The sequence below is a fragment of the Nyctibius grandis genome, chromosome 1, assembly GCF_013368605.1.
Source record: "Nyctibius grandis isolate bNycGra1 chromosome 1, bNycGra1.pri, whole genome shotgun sequence".
In the NCBI taxonomy this organism is placed as follows: Eukaryota; Metazoa; Chordata; class Aves; order Nyctibiiformes; family Nyctibiidae; genus Nyctibius; species Nyctibius grandis.
In genome coordinates this window covers 83,360,805-83,383,484 of record NC_090658.1, presented here as the reverse complement: position 1 = coordinate 83,383,484, position 22,680 = coordinate 83,360,805, and the positions used below count along the sequence as shown (strand labels likewise).

At 35.2% G+C, this 22,680-nt stretch overlaps 1 protein-coding gene across 1 annotated transcript in view; it reads left to right on the top strand.

Annotated features, from left to right (window-relative positions):
- Positions 1-22,680, top strand: part of GRIK2 (glutamate ionotropic receptor kainate type subunit 2) — a 442,707-nt gene that overhangs the window by 323,806 nt on the left and 96,221 nt on the right. The gene's annotated exons all lie outside the window — the stretch shown is intronic.

Genomic DNA, 22,680 nt, shown 5'->3' with positions numbered 1-22,680 from the left:
ATTTCAGAACTGTGTTTCAGAGTGTTTGGGTACAGAATATAGAAGTCTTGGATAAGTTTGCTTGAAGCATTTTTCTTTTCTCAGTCTATTTAAAAACTAATTCAGGTTTTCTTTCTGTTTACTTCAAGTTACCTATTCTTAATTATAATTATAACTTGGATTTGTTTATGCTAATTGTTTTTCCTACTCAGTTTTGAATATGACTTTCACTGTGTTCATATCATGTGGTAGCAAATGAATTATCAGCTGAAGTATAGCGGGGCTGTGTACTGAGACCATATATATGACTTTTGTCAGAATGGAATTAGAATTGTGCATCCAATATTTAGAGTAATTAATCTGAAACAACTTAGGGAACACATTTGCCCAGATAGTAGTTGAAATGCAATTCCAACATAAGTTTAATTGTGGTTAATATTTTTGTTCATATATGTTATATATTTGCATATTTATATCTACATATGTGTATGGTTGTGTATATATGTGGGTGATGGCTGTGTGTGTGATTTATATTTAAATATCCTGATATTTTTATACATCCTATTATCAGCTGGCTTTTTTCAATATCAGTGGTGAAACTGCCTTTTACTTGGTTTCTCAAGAGTTGTGGGTTTTCCCACAGCTGTAGTGGAGATAAGACTTGGATACTCTTTGCACATATTGGGTGATCTAAAACCGAAGTGGGACAGAGGAGGTTCTAGGGTCAAGTTACAACTTCCTTGGTACCATTCCAGTTCATATGGACAGAGGTGATCCTCTGGGAGCATTTACCGGCATTATGATGACCACTATTACTGTTCCCATGGTAAACAGTATACCAGGAATAATTTAAGCTAGGCTCAGTGGAAGAAACCACAGATATCTTCCATTGACCTCGAAGTGTTTGGTAAATTACCCTCAAAATTTGGTCTTTGTGTTTCTTCATAAAGAAGTGCCCTAGATATTTAAGGAATTGTTCTACCCTTTGAAATGCATCTGCAAGGGTTTAAATGGATGTGAAGATCTGTCTCCTCACTCCCATCTCCCTGTTTCTAACTTGTTATTAAAAGGGAAATCTCCCTCTCTCTCTTTTTTTCGTGTTTCCCCAGTAAAGCATGATATTCTCTATAAACATCTTAAATAAATAATTTGCCATATAGACTATAGGTTTATGCTTATTTTTACAGTACATCAGAACCATCTAATTGTTCTTAGTATTTCTTCTCCTGACAGGAGTTACAATGCATTGACTTTGAAGGTTTCTTTAGTATCATCTCTTAAAATCATTTGCTCAAACCATCAGGACATGATTAGTGATGAATGAAGCTGGAAATAATTGGAGATTCAGCACAGCAGTTCAGATGTTCTCTTAAGCCATGTGGTCTTGTCTTTCTACACTCTTAGAAATACATTTAGAATTATAACAACATGAAGTGTTTTGTCACTTTGTTGATTAAAAAAAGATGGAGAATTCTGTGAAAATGAACCAAACTAGAGAATTTTAAAGTTTAATTTGGTGAAAAATTGCTCAAAATAATACTAGGGAGAAACTTTATTAGTGTTAGGGAAAGAGTCAGGTTTTGACTTGGTAGAACTAGGTAATATATCTCTAAATATGACTGGAAAGCAACCAATTACTCAGATCAGGAGAAGCAAACTTGAATAATTTTATCCCCAAAGAATATAATTCAGCAAAAATGTTCTTTGGTGCAAAATATTATGTCACTCTATACTCAAACCCACTTTTTTTTGGTAAAACTATAATTCAAATTATAGTAAGTTTCATGGGCTCAGTATCTCCCATTAGCACCTAAGTGTTTGGTAAATTACCCTCAAAATCCATCCTGGATTTTTACATAGAGAAGTATTTTATATTTATAAATGATATCTTAATAAAGTCTGATGAAATTCAAGTGTGAGTGACTGCTACCATTCTGTTCAGCCGTTACTGTTCAGGGTATAAAGTGTATTTAGCCTCCACATTAATTATAAAATTAGTGATTCTTAATAATCGAATTTAAATTGATAATTAAATAATAATTTTTTAAAAATAATTATTTGTTTTAAAGAGGACTAGATTTTTTTTTTGTAACGTAGGACTGTAAACTGATATATGAAGGTGTGCATTAATGTAATACAAGAATGGCTGACTTTTTTCTTGACAGAATTTGTGAGTATTCATATTATAGTTAAATCCTCTCCCCCAAATGAATCTACGCTCACTGCTATAATAAAATAAGAATACTCACTGAAATCATGACATTTATATCTCAGCTGGGTCTATCTTTTAGACAATCAGAGTGTTTAAAATGATTCTGTAAGCATTAGAAAGACAAAATAATACCCTTTTTGTTTTTCTGAAGCAGCTCACTATGTTATCAAGTTTGTAATTATAGAAAAACCACCTGATTTGCAATTAAGTCTCAGTGGAGTGTGTTGATATCAGTTTAATTAGTATAGAAACTGACCATAATTATTGTAATGTTTATATTATAACAGGATGAAAGGATGAAAGAATGCTCAAGACATGCTGGAAAGATTGCTAATAAAAGATGACAGTCATATAATTGTAATATAATTTCTTACATCATGAGAATACTCTGATTTGTTTTGTGTTTCTCAGGATTGTTTAGTACACACTATAAAAAAACCCAAACAAACCAACAAAACCAAACCAAAACATCTCTTTTAAAAGCAAAGCTATAGTACTAGCTTCTTTAGAAGATTACAGTGTAGGTAAAAAAATAACTAATCTTGTTTTGAAGAAATAAGAAATAAAGTGGAATAAGTGTCACTTATAGTGGTCTTTTTTTTTTCCCTCAGTAGAGTGATGAAGAATAATATCCTTCCCTGAAGCTATATATGACAGGCAAAATCTCTTTGCATGTAGTCATTAGTTTACAGCACCCTATAGCCTGAAGCCCAGCAGGAATTATTTGGAAGTAAGTACAATATAAACAAAAAGATAGTTCCTGTTGTAAAGCAGCTGACTTGCTTCTTTGGTCACCAGCTACTTCCTTCTTACGAGAAATATTTCTCTTATTTTAGAAATTAATATAAATGGTAAGTTAAATCAGCTGAAGATACAAGAAAGCCATCTTGTTTTAGGTTGCGACTGTTGCTTGAAACAAGTGATTAACTTGGTGAATTTACTCTATTCTAAACACAAAATGTTTCATGGGTTTTTTTTGCAATACAATGGATTGAAAGAAGCAAATACAATTTTGCACTTACAGAGAGTTCTTAAAGAAAATATAGGAAAGAAAGAAGAGTACCCCTCTTTCAGAATTTTTGTTGAAGTCTCTGAGAGATTTAGAGAACCCTTACGTATTTCTTGCTAAGACACAGTATGATTGAATCCAGATTCAGACAAAATATTTTTATGGAATATTTTTGATGATTTGCTTTCACGCCTATAGGAGCTATATCAGCGGCTTACCTGTTTTATATGTACACACTTGATCACTCAAGGTGCAGAGCATTGCATGCTCGCAGCGAGAAGAGTAACTCTCCCAAACTATTAAAGGCAGACCATAAAAATACCACAGTCTGAAAATTTAGCCTGGTGAAAAGCTAAAAGAACTACTGATATCAATAGCAGAATTCATGTCATGCGTTCCAGTCCCTAGTAAGAATAAAGGCATAAAATTACACTTTTTTTTTCCTTAAGTTACCCTCTGCCATCGTTACTAATGTAACAATGAATATCCTTAGGTTAACCTTGTGGCAAGATAATATGTGTTAGCTCAAATTCAGTGAAGATAGTTTAAACTGATGAATTTGACCTTCCATTCAATGGGATGGACAAAAGGACAATACGCAGATGATGGTGGTGACTTGCCTGGAATTAAGAAATGACTGCTTAATCATGTTTGATTTTGGGTCTGTATTCTTAATAATCTCATGTATAACACATTGTTTTTAACAGTGTTTTTTTTTGTTTCAAAATAAATTTCACATCTGCAAGCAAAGTCACTGTACAGTTGGATAAACAGAAGCAGCTCAGTTAGTATTGGGGTATATTGACCAAGTATGCTTCTCATAACAATAGTTACAGCTCAAAAAAAAAACAAGGAAAGGGAGCTTATCAGAACCCTTCACGATTTCTAGACTGCTTGCAATGCATGCTTGCAACACAGTGCATTTAGCCTGAGTAAAAGCTAACTTGGGCTGTGAAAGATAACTTTAGTATCTGTATACTGTGGTGTACATTTAGACACTGCATTGTTTGCTTAACTTCTACAAAATCATTATCTTCCTTCAAAATTCTTAGTACGAAAGTGGAGGAAAGTGGTATCAGATGACAGAGAAACAAAACTCTGTGCCAGCTTGCTCATGCAGTTTTGATTTATACTATATTTTATGTGTTTCACAATTTTCCTTCCTAGCTTTTTCTTTAAACTAAATTCCAGAAAGGATACTGCTGAAAATAAACAGATTTAAAAGTTAAAAAAGAAAGAAGAAATAGTTGTAAGCAGTAAGTAATTTCTGCTTTGGGGCTGTGCAGTTAGTGGACATTCAATGTTGATGCTGGAAATGCTTTGAAAGGAACTATAGAGGAAGAAAGGGCTTCTTTCATTCAAATTATACACAGATATATTTAGCTTATTGGACAGCCTGGGAATGGGCCTAATACTACTGTGACCATATTTGTTACCTTTGCTATCACAGATGGTACAGACTAGGAGTGCTTCCATCATAAATATGTTATTTATCTCCCAGATGATCTGTTTTGTTCAAAAGCAAACAGTGCTCCTGAGAGATTAGTTTCTACTTGGCTAAATAGTAGCAGTAATTGTCTGACTCAATGAACAATAAACTGTATTTTTCCCTCTAACACAAAAAAAGGTTCTTATGTATGAACTTGCAAAAATATTGTTCTTAATATATTTAACTTTATAATAATATTTTTCCATGTGCTAAATAATACATATTTCTGTATATTTTTATATACTAAACAATATATATTCCTATACAATAATTAATAATTTTATGTTCTTAATTTCTGAGATGCTGCCTTAAGATGCATAACCACCCTGTATTGAAAAACTCAAAAATATTGCCTGATCCTTAGAAAATGCTTTATATCAAGCTCCTGGAAAATGAGAGCTATCAATGTTTTAATATTTTATGGGTCAAACATGCCAGAGAGGCCAGACTCCTCCAGTCTCTTTGCCTATGTCCATTCCATTGCATAGCCCACAGCTGAAGCTCATGCTTGAAGACAAACTTGCATATAATCCATATTTCCTACATCCTTGTACACAAGGGCAACGTGCATATTAACTCCTTTGGGCAGGTTACCTAGCCCTACTTGAGCAGTGCTAACAAAGGCTGCTCACCTCAGTCTTGTCCTCTCATGTAAATACACGTCTCCTAGGGAATAGGATAGAATTATAGAATAAACTGGGTAGGAAGAGTCTTCTGGTTGTGATCTGCTCCAATCCCCAACACTGAAAGCAGGGAGAACTTCGAAGGTTTTCCAGAGCCATGCCCAAGTCAAGTTTTGGACATCTCCAAGGATGGAGGTGACACAGCTTCCCTGTAACATATTCCAGTGCTTAAACATTCTCACTGTGAAAAACTCTTATGTCCAGACAGAATGTCTTTTTTCAACTTTTGTCCTTTCTCTGTACATCTCCAGGAAGAATCTGAGTCCATCTACCTACCCTTCAGGTAGCTGAAAACAGCAACTAGATTTTCTGCTCTTTTTATTTCTGCATGCTGAAACCCAGCTCTCTCATTGTCATCTTCTACATTATGTACTCTAGCTCCTTGACCGTCTTGATGATCTCTGCTGGATTGCAATGTGTCCATGTCTTTCTTTACTGGGTGGCCCAGAACTGGACACGATATTTCATATGTAGCCTTATGATTGCCCAATAGGCAGGAACAGTTTGGACGTACTTTTGCTAGTACAGACCGATATGTCATTAGCATTTATTGCTTTTAGGACACTCATATTTAGCCTGTCCACCAGGACATCCAGGTCTTTTTCTGCAAAGCCTCCTTACAGCTGGTCAGTACCCACCTGTACCATGCATGCTGTCTCTGCTTCCAAACTGTAGGACTTTTCATCTGCCTTTTTTAAACCTCATGAGGGTTTGGTCCGATTGTTCTTCCATCTTGCCAAATTCCCTCTGAATGGCAGTCCTGCTCTCCAGTGCAGCAACTCTTCTCCTGGTTTGACATTACTCAGAAAGTTGCTGAGGTACATTCCATTCAACTATCCAGGTTGCTGATAAAGCTATTAAACAGCTTTGGCTCTTGTATCAACCCAGTGAGAAATACTGTACATAATTGGCTCTTCTTCAAACCCAGAAGTCTAGCCAATTTTTTCTCTACCTTGCAGTCCACTGACAACCAGGCATTACCTTCCCAATTTGTAAAGAGTGGTGCTATAGGACACTCTGATAAACAGTCACTAAAATCAAGATAACATCTGCTGCTCTCCTCTCATCCACAGAACTAGTCTTCTTATCACTGAAAGTAGTTAAGTTGGTTAGGTATGATTTGTCCTTGGTACGTCTCCTCTGAAATACCTTGTCCTTTGTCCATTTGGTAGTGGCTTCCAGGATTTTTGCCTTAATCTTCCCAGAGACTGAGGTGCAGTTTACTGGTCTGTAATTCCCTGGATCTTCCTCCTTGCCCTTTGTTGAACACAGGTGTGACATTTTCCTTTTCTAGCCATCAGGGATTTCCTTTGATGAAAGTGATCTGATGAAGAGGTCTATCTCTACAAATTTTCTCCACCTATTTACTAAAACTGAGTTTAGAACAGGACAGTGGAATATACTTCCTTTTTTTTGAGGAATTCCTGAAAGTTATAGACCTATCTTTTGACTATGCTAAAATAGTCAGTTTGTAGAGGAAACAATGAATGGAGAAGAGATTTTGCTTGATAAAGTTTTCAAAACTAATCAGTATCAAATGGGGTTGCCCTCATGGACCTGCCTACTATAAACCTCCTGTTTTTTTTCAGATGAGGATCACCCCAAAAATTTGTAATTGTGAGCATCAAAAAAAGTAACATTCTCTAACTAGAGAGAGATGGCGTTATTACATTTAATAATGTTAAGACATGTTTATTAATATTTTCAGCACAGAATTTTTTATCTTCTCCTGTTTACAGAATGCTTCCAGGGCTGTCCAAGGATAAATTCTAATCAGCCAAACTAAGACAGATGTTAACAGTAGTTTATTTCACAGATAGGTACCAGGCAGGAATGACTGTTTATATAATGCATTATTGTAAAGGTAAGCCTGGATTCATTGTAAACCAGTGCTCAGTTCAGCCCTCTGATGGGGTTAACAATAGACTTCTGTAAGTGGGTATGCTACCATAAGTAAAACCAGTTCATTAACACATGCAAAAACAGAAGAAAAAATGCAGGCTTTTTATATAGAGGTAATAGCAGGAATATACAGAGTACTTGATGATACCTTTTCTGGACTTCCATAAGTATTTATTATCTCTCCATCAGACAGGTGTAATGCTTCCTTTATTTGAATCTCAGAACCCCAATGGGACAGCAAACATATAGAGCTCTGTTGTGATCTTCAGGTCTGTAGCATACCCCTTCTAGACATTCCCTAGTACGTTTGCCTGCTAACTGAACTAAGAATATTACGTGTAAACTTTTATATGTAAAATGTATACATTTTTTTTTTCCAGGACAAATTACAAATAATCAGAAGACAGTCCTGGAACAAACAGTTAATTCCTTCTACTCTTTTGACCTTATCTTCCCTTGCCAGGTTCAACTAGAAAGTTAGTTGAATACTGGTAGTCTTAACTGTTTCTGGTTTTAGTATTGTTTTCTTTACTATGACAAAATAGATATTTTTTTTTTTAAGTCGATATGAATTGAGTCAGATATAAGAATGGTCACTATTAGAGAGATGCTGTATTTTAAGATATAGTGAAGACTGAATTAATTTGGATTATCCTCTTGATGTATTTTGATCAAACTTTGTGTCAGATAAATGTGTTAGAGATATAGCACTATATTCCAGATCCTCTGTGGCCTTTTTCTTCCTTGTCTCTGCTGACAGCCATTGTCACAGTCTATATTCAAAATTTTGGTTTTCCTTGTCCATTCTTTTTCTTTTTCAAATTAATTATTTATTTCACCATGTGTTTGTTTATTTCTATGCTGGTGCAAGTTATATTTAATCGTGTAAATTTCTATAGCCTGCAGCAAAACTGCAGACTCATTTCTACAGCTGATGTAATCCAGAACATGCTTTTGATTCCTTTAAGCATACAACAGTATCCTTACGACTTCTTGGATGTAAGACTCACAGAGATACTGGCTTCCAGGTGTTTGCCTTTCCTGTTAATATTTTTCCATATTGAAAGTGAACTAAAACCTTCTAGTTATCTTGTCAGCTAACCTAATAGTTGGGAGTCATTCAGCTGTAGTCAGAACTGATCTTCAGTTGTACTCATAATTTCTCGTTTCATATTTAATATAAAATTTTTTAAAATGTTGATAATTTGTTTAGTATTTCTATGAGACATGGCACTGAGAATGCAAAGTATTTTTAATTGTTTTCTTATTTTACAATATACTAAAAAGCAATATCCATTTATGCCCAAACAATCGGAGCAAGACAGCTCAATAAATTATTTACTGAGTTTGTTTGGGGATATAGAGTGGTATTGTAAGCAGCAGCAATAAAAATATAGATAGAAAATACAACACACTTTTTTTGTAGTCTGTGCTATCACAGTTGAAAAAATCATTAGGGTAGTTTCTCTTCCTAATTCACTCAATTTTCTCTTTGAAGTGTAAAGGAAAGATTATCTTGGCAAAGATTAGTTGTGTTTTCTAATGATCACTAAAGACATATTACCTTTCAGGGATTCAATTTAGGATGTTTGTCTGTGTAAACTTTGGGTTTATCCACACTTGCCAGGGTCCTCAAAATAATAATAATGTCATTAAAGATAATAATGCTCTTCAAAAGTAAACTACTGGAAAGGGATGATCCCTACAGTTCTGATGTGATTGATTCTTATTTTGTGGAAGGGTATCACATGGAGAATTTGAACGACAATTTTTCAGAATGGCCATACTGTCTGTACATTTAAGCATTACCCTTAGGACAACAGCACCTTGCAGTATCTCAGAAACAAAAAAAAATCAGTAATTGTGATTGTTTCTCACAGTTCCCCAGAAGTTCTCGCACTGTATGAAAAGAGAGGAATATATCCTCAGTGGTTTTTGCTGTAGTTACTTAGATCCACTTAGAGTTATTAGAATAATTTTCCCAAGAGAACCTGTGGAAGAAACCCATCAACTTTAAAATAAGTTATTAAAAAAATTAAGGCCTTTTCGAGAATACAGTTTCTACTGCCAGATTGTCCATTATAATTTTTGACATTACTGTCAGTAAATTCATTTGAAAATTATAAAATTAACCCATAAAAGCAGCACTGAAGTAAATAAGTGTTGTAATATAGAAACAGCATTGGCAAACGGTGAGTTTAAAGTAAAATCCTAGCATAGAAGATGAAAGTTTTCTGGCTGCTGTCTATTTTAATTAAAATAATTATAAATATGAGATTTTAGAACACTTCATACCAGAACACAATATCCCTGGAATTTTACCTCTGGTGCCAAATTACAAAGAATTAAAGGAGAATAACAATTTTCCACAGTATTCTTCTCTGATGAGTATTGATAGAACCTAAATTATAGCCTTATGTAGTGTATTGTGTGCATATGTAAACACAGATTTATCAAAGAAAGATATATTAACTCCGGTACTAGAAGCACTTAATTTCGTGCATATTTTCAGACATATGATGCAGAAACATGTCCATAGCTACACTGCTTTATCCCCTCACTTCTCCCAAGATCAAGCTTGTAGTTAAATCATTATCTTTTATATATATTCAAGACACAAACAGAATAATACATTATTAGCTTTATGGTTTAACCATGCTGTTATATAAAAGACTGATTTCATTTTACTACTGTCCATATTTCACATTTAAACAGACTAGTTTCTTTGTCTACTAAAAATACCAAAATACCCAATACTCCCTCACCTACAAACAGAGGAGGCCAAACTTTATTTCTTAGTGTCAAATGAACCTATTACCATACTTTCTTTGAATTCAGCTTCCATAAATTTGAGTCTGGTCTTTATAGTTACACACAGGACACTGTGTAATGCCTTCTTTTTCTCTGAGAAGGCAAAAGACCCATAAAGGTTTTCTCCCTCTGTCAAACACAGTTTTAAAATGTTTCAGCAATTACTTAATGTACCAAAACTAGTAGCAATGATGCAAAACAGTGCTACTGAGCCCAGGAAATGGGGACCCTATAAAATGTATAACATTAATTTATAAGCTCTGAAGATAAGCAATTCAATCACCTGTGACATATGAACCTTTAGGAAATTGGAAATAATTTTTTTTTTGGATGATATAACTTTGGGCCTACAAATCTACTGAAGATGTTTAAATCAAAATAAATTACATGTGCTAGTCAATATTTGGAAGGAAGAACTCTGAGGAAAATTCAAGTACTGCAGGCATACTTTGAGGTGATCATTAATATTTTTGTTAAGAGTTGGTATTGATCAATAAAGACACACTTTGATACAGGAACATGTATCTTTTACGCAAAAAGTAAATAGGAGTTCTTTACAAACAATGACCTTTACAAATTCTTTTGGGTTTATTGTAATGTGAGCCAAGAAAGGGATGATGTTCTGTCTAGTTTATGCTTTGTAAGAAGTGGATAAGGCAGATAACAATTGTATAATCTTACAGTGCCCTAACTAAATATTGATGTGAAGCTGAAGTTCTATTACATGATGTAAAACAGGGCTATTAAATGACAAAGGACATTTTAGGCACTTCGAGCAACAGTAAAACCTAGAACCTTAAGTTAAGCTCTGAAGTAAGTGTGGTTAGAGGCAACACAGAGGCCAAAATATCTCATTCTAGGATACAAAAAGGTGCAAGTACTCTGAACTGGATGCAGCCTGAACAAATAAAAAGGAGCAAAGCTGTGTGTGAAAACATCCTCCTGCAATATTTTTTTCTGCTCTTTATGGCTGTCTTCACACTGTAATCATAAACTTATAAGGTTTGATTTGGACTTAGAAAAAGTAATTACCTCTACTTTAACTCTCCTGAAGTGTATTACTCTTCATGATGTAATTTATAATTTATTGACCAGAGCTGTCCAGGGATCATCAGTGAAGTGATTTTTTAGTGGGAAATAGTCATAGCAAAACATTTCTAGACAATGTGGTGTTTTTTCTGAAACTTTCATGTTCCTAAGAGAATTTCAAGTCAAAATAAGAGAAGACAGTAAAAGGAGAAACAGGTGCCCCTCAAAAGTGAGTAAAAGTTTTATTCCTGTTTATGTCAGTTACTGAAGAAAAACAAGGACTTGAATTTGGACTTTCTCCATTCCCTGGTAAATGCAACAGATATTTAATTAATTTATCTAAGTACTTTGTCTTTGACTGTGGGCAGAAGTAGATGTCTACAGAAGAGTTGAAAGCGTAAGCAAGTCTATAGCAGTACTTCTCTCAAGTACACTCCCACAAACACAACAGTTTGTGGCTCTTAACTTGAAAGATTGTATTTTCTTATACAGATTAAGATTTCTTTGAAAACCTGAAAAGTATCATGGACTGAGGAAGATTTTTCTCATCCAGGACTAAATAGCACAGTTTAAAATATGCTACAGAATTCACAAAGCAAATAAGACATGGTTTCTGCCTAGAAAAGTACACAAGTCTAATTTTAGACAAGATAGAACAAGTGAGCACAACAAATAGTGGGTGAGGGTGGGAGCTGGAGAGGGTTGCACTAAGAAGATTACATGGTTACTCAGGTTCACTTCATGCATATCTTGATAGTATCACTGTTTCATTTGTATATAACATTTCTAAAGCTTTTGTATATATTCCAGAAGTAGCTGGAGAGGCAGCGGAAAGAGAAGAGGGAGAAATGTGTATAAGATTTAGCAGAGGTGAAAGAGGTGGTGAAGGGAATCAATTCTGTATAGAAAATAATGGTCTATATTTGTGTACAGGCTCTTTCATTTTCCTGTGTGACCTTGAAGCCATTGAAAGATATTCAGATGATGACTAGTCTCATGTAATCTATGTGAAGGCACTTACATTTTAGACTTTCTCTTTTGCTGGGTATCTAAGCACAGCTCTGCTGAACAGTTCCAGAACAACAGTGTTAGTAAGCATTTAAGCCTTATTGTAGTTCATGAATGGAACATGGGAAGGTCCCTTGCACTGAGTGATGGCAGGTGCTTATATTGCTGACGAGAACTCAGATCTCACCTCCCAAGGGAAGACCCTCATTAGAAGAGACAAGCCATTCCCATGTTGTGGAGGGTTAACATTGGCTAAGGACCAAATGCCCACCCAGCCACTCATTCGTTTCCCTCTGCAGCAGGACAAGGGGAGAAAATAGGATGAGCAAGCTCATGGGTCAAGATAAAGGCAGGGAGAATGCTTACCAGTTACTGTCATGGGCTAAAATAGATTCAGAAGGTGAAAAACAAAGACAAACACTGAGACAACATCTTTCCTCTTCCCTTTCCCAAGCTCAACTTCAATCCTTCATTCTGGATTCCTCTACCCACCCCCAAACAGTGAAGGGAGGATGGGGGGCAGTTTGCAGTCAGTATATAGCAGTTTCTCTCTCATTCATTCCCCCTCACACTTTTCCTCTGCCCCAGCATGGGCTTTCCCATGGGCTGCAGTCCTTCAGGAAGAAAGTCTGCACCACTGTGGTTCTCTCCATGGCCTGCAGGGGAATCTCTGCTTTGGTGCCTGGAGCACCTCCTCCCCTCCTTCTTCTCTCACCTTGGTGTTCCTTCTGCAGTTTCTCACTTTTTTCTCCCTTCTTCTTTCTTTCTGCCTGGCATTTTTTGCCCTTTCTTAAATACACTTTCCCAGAGGTGCCATCATCTTGGCTGAGGGCCTCAGCTGTGTCCCTTTGTGAGTATCTTGGAGTCAGCTGGAACCAGTCATGTCCAGCACAGGGCAGCCCTGGCCTGTTCTGACAGAGGCCACACATGCAGCCCCCTCCCAGCCTAGATACTGAATCATAGAATCACAGAATCATAGAATTGTTTTGGTTGGAAAGGACCTTTAAAATCATCAAGTTCAACTGTCAAACTAGCACTGCCAAGTCCACCACTAAACCATCCCTAAGCACCACATCTACATGTCTTTTAAATACCTCCAGGGACTGTAACTACACCACTTTCCTGGGCAGCCTTTTCCAATGTTTAATAACCCTTTGGTGAAGAAATTTTTCCTGATATCCAATCCAAACCTCCTCTGGCACAACTTGAGGCCATTTCCTCTCATCCTATAATTTGTTGCTTGGGAGAAGAGACTAAGATGACCTGCCCCCTACAACCTCCTTTCAGGTACTTGCAGAGAGCGATAAGGTCTCCCCTGAGCCTCCTTTTCTCCAGACTAAACAACCCAGTTCCCTCAGCCAGCCAGTCAGTGAAACTGTACCGCAATATCTCTGACTGCACAGAATCTTTCCACTTCTGGCCCACCAAAGACAGGGGTATCTAATGAGATTCAGGAATGTATAGACCATGAGATTCATGTTTGCACTATGTCTCCGCTTTCCCTGCTGAGATAACTTCAACTTCAGCCATTGTCCCTTTCCCTGTCTTCTCTTGGCTTCATCTGTATTTTCAAATAACAGTGGAATTAGTACCACTTCCTTTCAGTTTGTATTGTATAAATAGTTCTTCTTTTTAATTGTTTTGAACCCTCAAATCTGTTTTTTAAACTCAGGCTGAGAAAAGAATTTACTAATTGCCTAGATATTCAAACGTCTTTCTGGAAATGGAGATAAGAAATTTCCAAAGTAGTCAGTTTTCTGTTTCTCCCATTTTATCAATATACTTAGGAAAACCCGTATTTGGATAAATAATAGTAATGTGCTCTGGTAAAGAAGTAAGAATGGTATATATAACAGCTTAATGTAGGCTATTAGAAGGAAAATGCAAATAAAAGCTATAATAAATATTGGGAACAACCCATTTTTGGAAGTAACACTCAATTGTTTATTACTATCTAGACACAGGAATACAGGAATACAAATAAAGAATTAAAGATTCTCAAGTATGTTAAGAGCACTAAAGAGCATATCATACAATGGGGAAAATAATATTGAATATATCAGTTTATTTATGTCAGCAAAAAGGGGGCAAAATATTTTCTAACACAACAAATAAGCCGTTTCTCTGAGTTGTGCTTCACACATAGAAGTCAGTACAGGTTATGACTCTTCGAGTATAAAGCCAGTTTTAAACAGCCTATATTGACTCTCTGGCCTTGGCAGAGTTTGCAACAGCCAAGAAGTACTAGCTGCTTAATATTCCTGAGGGACGCTCCACTGCTTAGGGATTGTCAGAGCATCACATGCATGCATTGTGTCCTTGCTAATGTTCCTCCCCTTATCATGGCTGCTCTAGAAATGAGCTAGTCTGGCTCATTGCCCATTCACATTCCCTTTCCATTCATAAAATCTTCAGTGGGGAAGTCTTACCTTTCTTTCTTATATTACTAACGGAATATCTGTGCCTAACTTCCAGGCAAATTGTAGAAAACTTCTGAGTTGGTTCTAGCCACCCCTAGGCTTTCTTCCCCTGTCATTTTAACTCTTTGCCTGTTCTGCTATAAATAGCATTGCCTTCTGTGTTCATCTGCTACAATAATATTGCCCTTATTCTGTATCCCTGGGTAACATTGTGCAGTTCAGATCAATCTCACTTTCTGTTCTCCTAAAGTATGTATCTAATATTTCTAAACTCTTTGTAGTTCTTTGCCCTCCTTAGTGTTCATAACATCCTCCAAAATACTGCCCTCTGTGTTTTAATTAGTGTGTTGCTTATACCTTCTTCCAAATTGTTAATAAAAATGTTCATTAAAATTGGCTTAAAACTAACCATGGAACTACTCTTTGGACATCTCCCCTACTACGCCTTACTCGAGATATCTAAGAACTGTTTAATCCAAGAATATTTCTTTTTAAAGGTGTCGATATATTTAGCAGAAGTCATGATACATAGACTGTGGGAAAAATCTACAATCAATATGAAGTTCACATACATTAAAAGATAGTAATCTTAAATAAGTTTTCTTCAGAGTCTTGACTGTCATTTATCCTTTAACACTATCCACATTCTGTTCAAGAAATGAATGGACTAATGTTTTGGAAGTTCAAAAATAATTTAAGGACTGAAATCAGTGTATTTAATAAATTAAGCAATAAGAACTCGACTAGTGCTGGAAAAATGAGGTTCTATGTATATATTTGACTTTTTGATTTCTAGCATATAATAATCTTTAATTATAAGTGTAAGATACTATTTCTTTAATGGAAAATATCATGAATTTTAGTAAACCCTTGATTCACATCTGTAGAAACAAATGTTTCAATTATTATATACTTATACTAATTATCACATAATAGTCTAAGAAATTTTTAATAGTTCTGACACTTTGAAGTTATCTTTCTTCAGTGTATATCATTGAATAGAACAGTACTAAATACCTAAGCACATTAAAATCAGAAGAAAGATTCTCTTTGTCTTCAGCGGGTTGAGAACAGATCCATACTTAGTATTTGTTTTACTGTATTTCTTTTCAACAAACAAAAAAGCCTTTCTTATTTTTGGTTCAGATTTGAGCTATGATCAACCTGAACATTTCTGTAGCCCCCAAGGGTACATTCCTTTGGTTTTAACTGCAGACGTAGTAGCTAATACAGCAGTAAAAGCAGGCAACTTCCATAAATCATCACATATACACTTTTGCTGGATGATATTATTCCTTTTTGCTTCATTTTGCTTATAGCAGAAGTTTGCTGTATAGTTTTTATGTTACTTGCTTATAAGCTAATTGAGTGTTTAGTTTTTGAATATTAACCAGGAAGATAAAGTTGTAGAAAAATGGGACAGGATATATTCATTCATATAGTGAAGATTTTGGTCCTGATCTTGCAATAACTTATGCATTTGTATTTAATCCCTGACTCAACTGGATTTAACAGGATCCTATTCATGTTTAAAGTTAATAGTGCCTGCAGGCCATTTAAAGGGATAGGGGTAGAGCTATAGAACACATTTCTGTAAAGATGGTACACAACTTGCACATGAATCTTCTGCCTTTCTAGACTTTGGATTGAATGATACCCCCTAAGTTCAGAAATAAAGTTAGTCTTTTAGGTACCTGAAAAGTCAGTCACATTAAGTTCCATTTATAGGCAATGTAGAAGTGATGGTGATTCAATGCAACTGTTTTAGATGGGGATCTTTTGTATATAAAAGAAGCGTTGGATGACTAGTTCTTGTCAGGGAGCAGCAAAAGCAGAGCGGCTCCACAAAGGAAGATGATGTGGAAGATGACCACAGCACAGGCAGGGCAATTACTACACTGACAAGTGTATTTGATCAGAGCAGAGGTGTTGGCAATAACAGGCTCTGTTCACAGCTCAGCAATCATCAGACAAGGCAAGGTAATGAGTCGGGTCTGACATCCAGTCAAACAAAAATCTTGATTTTTATAAAAGGCATAATATAGAAAAAAGAAATGCAGGCTTTAATAAACGGAAGAAGAAACATGTTTTGTTGTTGGCCAGTGAAATACATTATAATAAAGCATCCATCTCATACCCTGGATATTCTTGAAAAAGTTTTAAAATATTGTAATTTATCTGCGTATCAGTTCTGTTGCAGTAAGATCTGGATCGAGGATGTAGTCTTGTACAGAAGCCCTGAAAACCAGTGTCTAGAAGAATCATTCTTACTCTTTGCTCTGGTGAATGGGCGAATGTGTAATTTGCTAGAGATGCGAGTATCTCACATGAATGCCTTGATACTTTGTTGTATTCAGCAATATCCAGTATTGAATAAGTATGCTCAGCAGTTCATGAAGAAGAAGTGATAAGATTCTTTTAATTTCTCAAATTGTATTCATTAGATGAAACCTCACAGCTTGTGAAATCTTTGTACTATGGGTTTTGCAGTGAAAGCTGTTTTCTGCCCACTTCTTGGTCTGATTGTGCAAGAGAGATGTTTGTGTGCATATGAGTGTGTAATCATCTTTCCTTTATATTTCTTCACAGTCCTTATCCAAAGAAAATTGAGGGAATGAAGGAAAAGCATCTGGGTTAATTTGACAGGTTTGAAATAATGCTAGAATAGTATGCACACCGTAAGCGTGTGCTATCTGTGTCTGTGGCATATATTGCTGAGCTATGCAGGGTACGTTGGTTTATATATCATGCTCTAGATGATAATATTTTTGTAGCACCATTTTCTCCTAATTGATTCACATGTTCATTTTCAAAAACACAGTAGCAGCATTGTCAATTGTCAGTAATATCACTGAGAAGAATGTAATTTAAATAAACACAGCTACCAGTAAGTAATCTCATTAGTCCTTTAAGTCATATTTCCTCTTTTAAGTCGTACTTGCACCATACTTCTTTACAATATAGGAATACAGGGAAGTATTCTATCTGACTGCATCAGACCAAGACTTCAATTTATTGCATTTGATTTTTGTCTTGTAATTTCAAACTATCTTGTAGAATATAGATTTTTCTTAGCCTCTTCATACTCATTATGTGACTCTTATTTGGAACAGAATGGAAGACAGTATCACGTATGAGATGAGGATGAAAAGTTAAGTCAGTATGGATTTTTAAACAAGAATTAATCTCCAGACACTGTAACGGTAACTGATAAATATAATGGATTTTTAGTCAAATGTTCAGTATCAACCTGTGATTTAAAGATCCCATGTGTTTTGCTTTTTTGATCCTCAGGAAAAAAAAAAAAGAGAAATCCCTGCATCTCTCTCCACCCTAAAATAAAGAGACTGTTTTAGATTTTTGGTGAAAGGTCTCTGTAGGGATTTAACAGGTAACATGCTGAATATGATTTAATGATAGAACACATCTGTTTTGAAAATATCTGAAAACAACACAGAAAACTAAAATGGTGTGTAAATATTAATAATGGGGCCAGTCAGTCTTTATCCCACAAGAACTGACTGTATGTTCCTAACCAGTATAAATTCAGTTCTGTAATACTCCTAGACAACCATGTGTTGATATAATAAAAAAAAATTGCAAATATTACTTCACTAATCCATTTCCTCTTCCCTATAAATTGTAGGTTTTGTGTTTCCTTCTCTTTATAATAAGTTGTGTTGCTCTCCAGAAAATAGAGCTTAAATTAAAAATGTCTTTAACTCCAGATATTAAAGCCTGTATTAAGCATGTCTATTAATTTGCTTTTAAAACAAAATACTATCAGAGAGAAACTGATAGGTTTTTGAGTTGAGAACTACTTAAATTTGTGGAGGGTACACTTTTATACATACGTTCTCAGCAGCTTTGAACTGAGTCTATTTGTATAGAATGTGCTAGACCTCATCTTTTATGAAAGCAACTGAAAGCAGCAGTGAGCGTGTGACAGGACGCACTGCACTGAGTATAGTCTGCAAGCACAAAACTCTGTATCTACAATCACATCTAAGGTCATCTAAGCTGAGCCCTGTGGCTCTCTATAAGACTATATCTTTATTTACTGACCAAAACTGTAGAAACTGCTCCAGTTTATCCAGAATTAGTCATGTCTCTTTTTCTGAGTTTGTCTCAAACTGTGGACACTGGAGAGGAGTGGGTGCCTGTAGGTCAAGAACTAAGGATCAGTATCTTGTACTGTCATGCCAAGAAGTCCTCCTGTGCCCAGAGTGTGCAAAAACCTGGTCTAGTGGAAAGGTGTCCCTGCTCATGGCAGGGGGGTTGGAACTAGATGATCTTTAAGGTCCCTTCCAACCCAAAGCGTTCTATGATTCTATGATAGAAACAAGTTCCTAAATAAAAAGGGAGGCTGAGATGCTAGCAGTAGATTATAGTTGATATCATACAGGTCCTTAAGCCAAACAGGCTCAAGTTTGACTGCTATTGAGTCTAAAATCAGGTGTTCTCAGTGTAGACAACTGGGAAGTTCATGAATGAGAAAGGACCTCTTTGTTGATGCTGTCAATATAGATCTTGCCTTAGAGGACTAACAGAATTTTGCATTGAACTAAACTTTCTAGATTCTCAATGGCTAGAATCATGAGATATTTTCCACTTTCTGCCCCTGCATACAATCTTCCACAGGGTGTAGAAAAGAAGCTTTGCTAAAGCTGGTCTCCATTATGTGTGTTGCAACAGAAAGAGTACTGAGAGGTGCCACAAGCAGATAGCATAGTATGAAGTATAATCAGTCTTCATTTACACTGTTCATTCATGTTTCTGTGTAGCTATGCCAAATATAATATGGTATTCCCTCTCATGAAACATTGTTTATGTCTATTCTTCCCACACGAACGCTGCACTGAAAAATCCAGTACCTTATTAGAGAATTTTCTAAGCAGGTTTTTCCAAAAAACTCTTCTTGTTTTTTAAATATTCACTATTATTTTTACTTAGCAGGCCTGTAAGATCAAAGCTCATTATTCCAAACAATGTTTGAATACAGAGCTTAAATAAATTATAGTCTGTCTCAAATAATTTGCAAATGAAATGATGCAATTCTGAAGCAGGTCTTCTGTCTGCTCATCCGGCATACTAATTTAATTTCTAATATCATGGAAAGTCCGTAAAGTAGAATAATATTTGACACAAGTCTTCCCTTTCCTGTGGACTGCTAAGATTGCTGACTTGTAATCATTACTTGTACTAGCCGATAGCTTTGGAAAAGTAATTCTAACTTTTCAGTGGGAAGCAGCAAAGAGGAAAAGTGGAGCACAAGTTTTGTAAAGCTCATTTAAAGTCTATTTTTCAAGTATTTCAAACACCTGAAGGTGTTAGAGAATAAATAAAGAGACTGTAACTGAAATGTTAGAATAAACACTAACAGAGATGGGTAAACGGGAAGAGTACCTGTTATCATCTATCAGGAAGATCAATCTTCAAAATTGCATCAGCTCACTTGAGTACTGAAGTATCCTTTTTGTTTTACGCTTGTCTTCTTAATTGAGCCTGAGTGTTCTGCATTTACATTAGTAGGAGTGTAGTCAGTTAATCAGGGAAAGTGATTATTCCCATAACAGCATTTATTAGACCACATCTAAATAGTGAGCAGTTCTGGGCCCCGCCAATACTTGAATAAACTTGAGCAAGGGTCACCAAGCTGCCTGGAGTCTGGAGCACAAGACTTGTGAAGAGAGGCTGGGGAGCTGGGCTTTTTTAGCATCAGGCAGGAGGAGTTTTCCTACTAGACACCTTCTAATAAGAGGACCTGATCAAAAAAGATTAATTAGGATAATTAAACACAGGAACATGTTGACCAGATAGTTGTGGAATTTTAATCTTTGGAGGTTTTTGAGAACAGACTGAACAACCTTCTGTTTTGAATTAGTTGTTTACATTACCCTGAGCAGGATGCTGGTTTGTATGACCTCCTGAGCAAACCTGAATTTATTCTATAACTCTATGATTTACAGATATTTATTGCAATAGGTTAAACAGCATAAAACTTGCACACATACGTAGCACATACAAAAAATTAATTAAAGGACCTGTAGCTTAAAATTCCTACATCAGACAATCTAATACCAGACATTAAAATAAGGTGGGACAATACTTATCCATAACAGGCCAGTTTTATTTTCCTTACTATCTTTCATTTTTTCTTATGCATTTTTAAACACTCCTAAGTATGCATAAAAAAGGATATTTTATGTCCTGTGTTGTGGACTGGAGAATAAAAAATAGGGAATTCTAAAACTATAATATGTAACTCATTCTTAGACTGAGTCTAGGACTCAGATTGCAGTGTTTCTTTTTCCTAAAGCCAACTCCTGTGTTAGGTTGTTTCTTCATTTCTTTGCAAATATGGACCATTTTCTTTCTCTTCATAACAGTATAAAAATAATTAAATAAGATATCAGAACAAAAAAGTAAAGTTATCAATTTATCTTCTAGATTGTTCAGTAAAATTGCAACCACTAAAAATAGCATTTGTGGATTGATATTTACTTTAAATCTCTAAAATACGTTTGCTTTATCTAGCAAACATTATCCTCACAAGAACAAGATATTTTCCAATTTCATCTTCAAATATCTCTCAGCAAAAGAATATAAAAATCTGCTTCAGTTCCATTGAGTGCCTGGTTTCCAAGTTTTGTTGTATTGATGACAAAATTACATGAAAGATCCTTATCTTTTTAATGAGATGGTAGACTTCTGATTTAGTTTTACTACAAAGTAATAGAAGAATTCAGGTCACAATGTTTAATTAGAACACAATCAACTTTTTTGAACAGCATGTCAGTATTATTTTGGACAACCAAATGAAACATTTCTCTGTCAAGTACAAATTTTTAAGATGAGAGTTGTTTTAACATTACATTAGGAGCATAAAAGTAGAACACTTGATTTTCTGAATTTTATTGTGTTTGAAATATTATTGTGAAGAAAATTGCATTTTCTGAAGTGACAGATGCATTATTCAGATAGCTTTGATTATATGATAGATTTAAAAAATGTTCTTTCATAAAAGATGGCTATCCCAGTGTTTTTAACAGAGTGGCTTTAATGATTTGAGAAATTAGGAAAATACATTAATATTGATTTGGTAATTAAACTCTGTAATATTATTAATTGTTGTGGTGGTTACATTCTACTGTGTTGCAGTGATTTTCAGGTTTTTACCTAAATATGTTATGCACATGCATTAACTTGTATTCAATATCAAAGACTTAAAGACAAGGTTTAAGCATAAAATAAAAGTCCCTATCAACAGTGTGTCTCCAAGGCCAGGCATGATGATTAAATTTTTTCATTAATTAGAATAATCCTGCACATTGGAATTAAAATTTAAAGCTGTACAAAGGTATGATAAGGAAGAGAAAGAACTGCAAATTTTTGTTTCTGAGTGGAATTGGAACAAAGTATAATTTACCTAGACATGTTTGCTTGTTTTAGCTATACTAGATAAAATAATATTTAGATATGAACCTATCATAATGCACAGCAATGTCAAAGTCATGAGTTAAATTAGATTGATTATATATGATCTGCTTGTAATCTATTGCCAGATGAAGTTAGGTGTCATTCTACTATCTTTGTTCTACCTGTTTTTGAGATAATTAATTTCACTGTCCTTTTTCTTTTTCCTTTTTTTTTTTTCTTTTCTCAGAGCCTGGCCCTGCAAGGTGCTTGTGAGTGTCCCCAGCTTCTTTTGGAAAGCCTTTCCAGGGATGCTACTGTGCACCTCACAGGACAGGATGCAATTCCTTTACTTTACTATAATATTCTTTCTGTCAATTATAAAGTTTACTCGCCTCATTTTGTGATTAATGATGCCACTTTTACTGTCAACTACTTATTTTCTGTTACATTAATTATTTGTAATTTTGCTGAGAAAAATCTTTTGCCTTAACGTATAATTTTTTTTCCTGGTTAATTACGGTGATATAACACGTATTATATTTTCTTTCAAGATGCAAAATACTGACACAATGGTTATAAGGACCTAATCTTAAATGGTAGCAAGTGCCCATAATTCCATTGATATTAATAGAAGAATAAATGTTTTGATGTTTACAGGTGGCACTTAGAAACTTTCAGAGCCAATGTATATGCAACTTTATTATTATCAGCAATAGTTA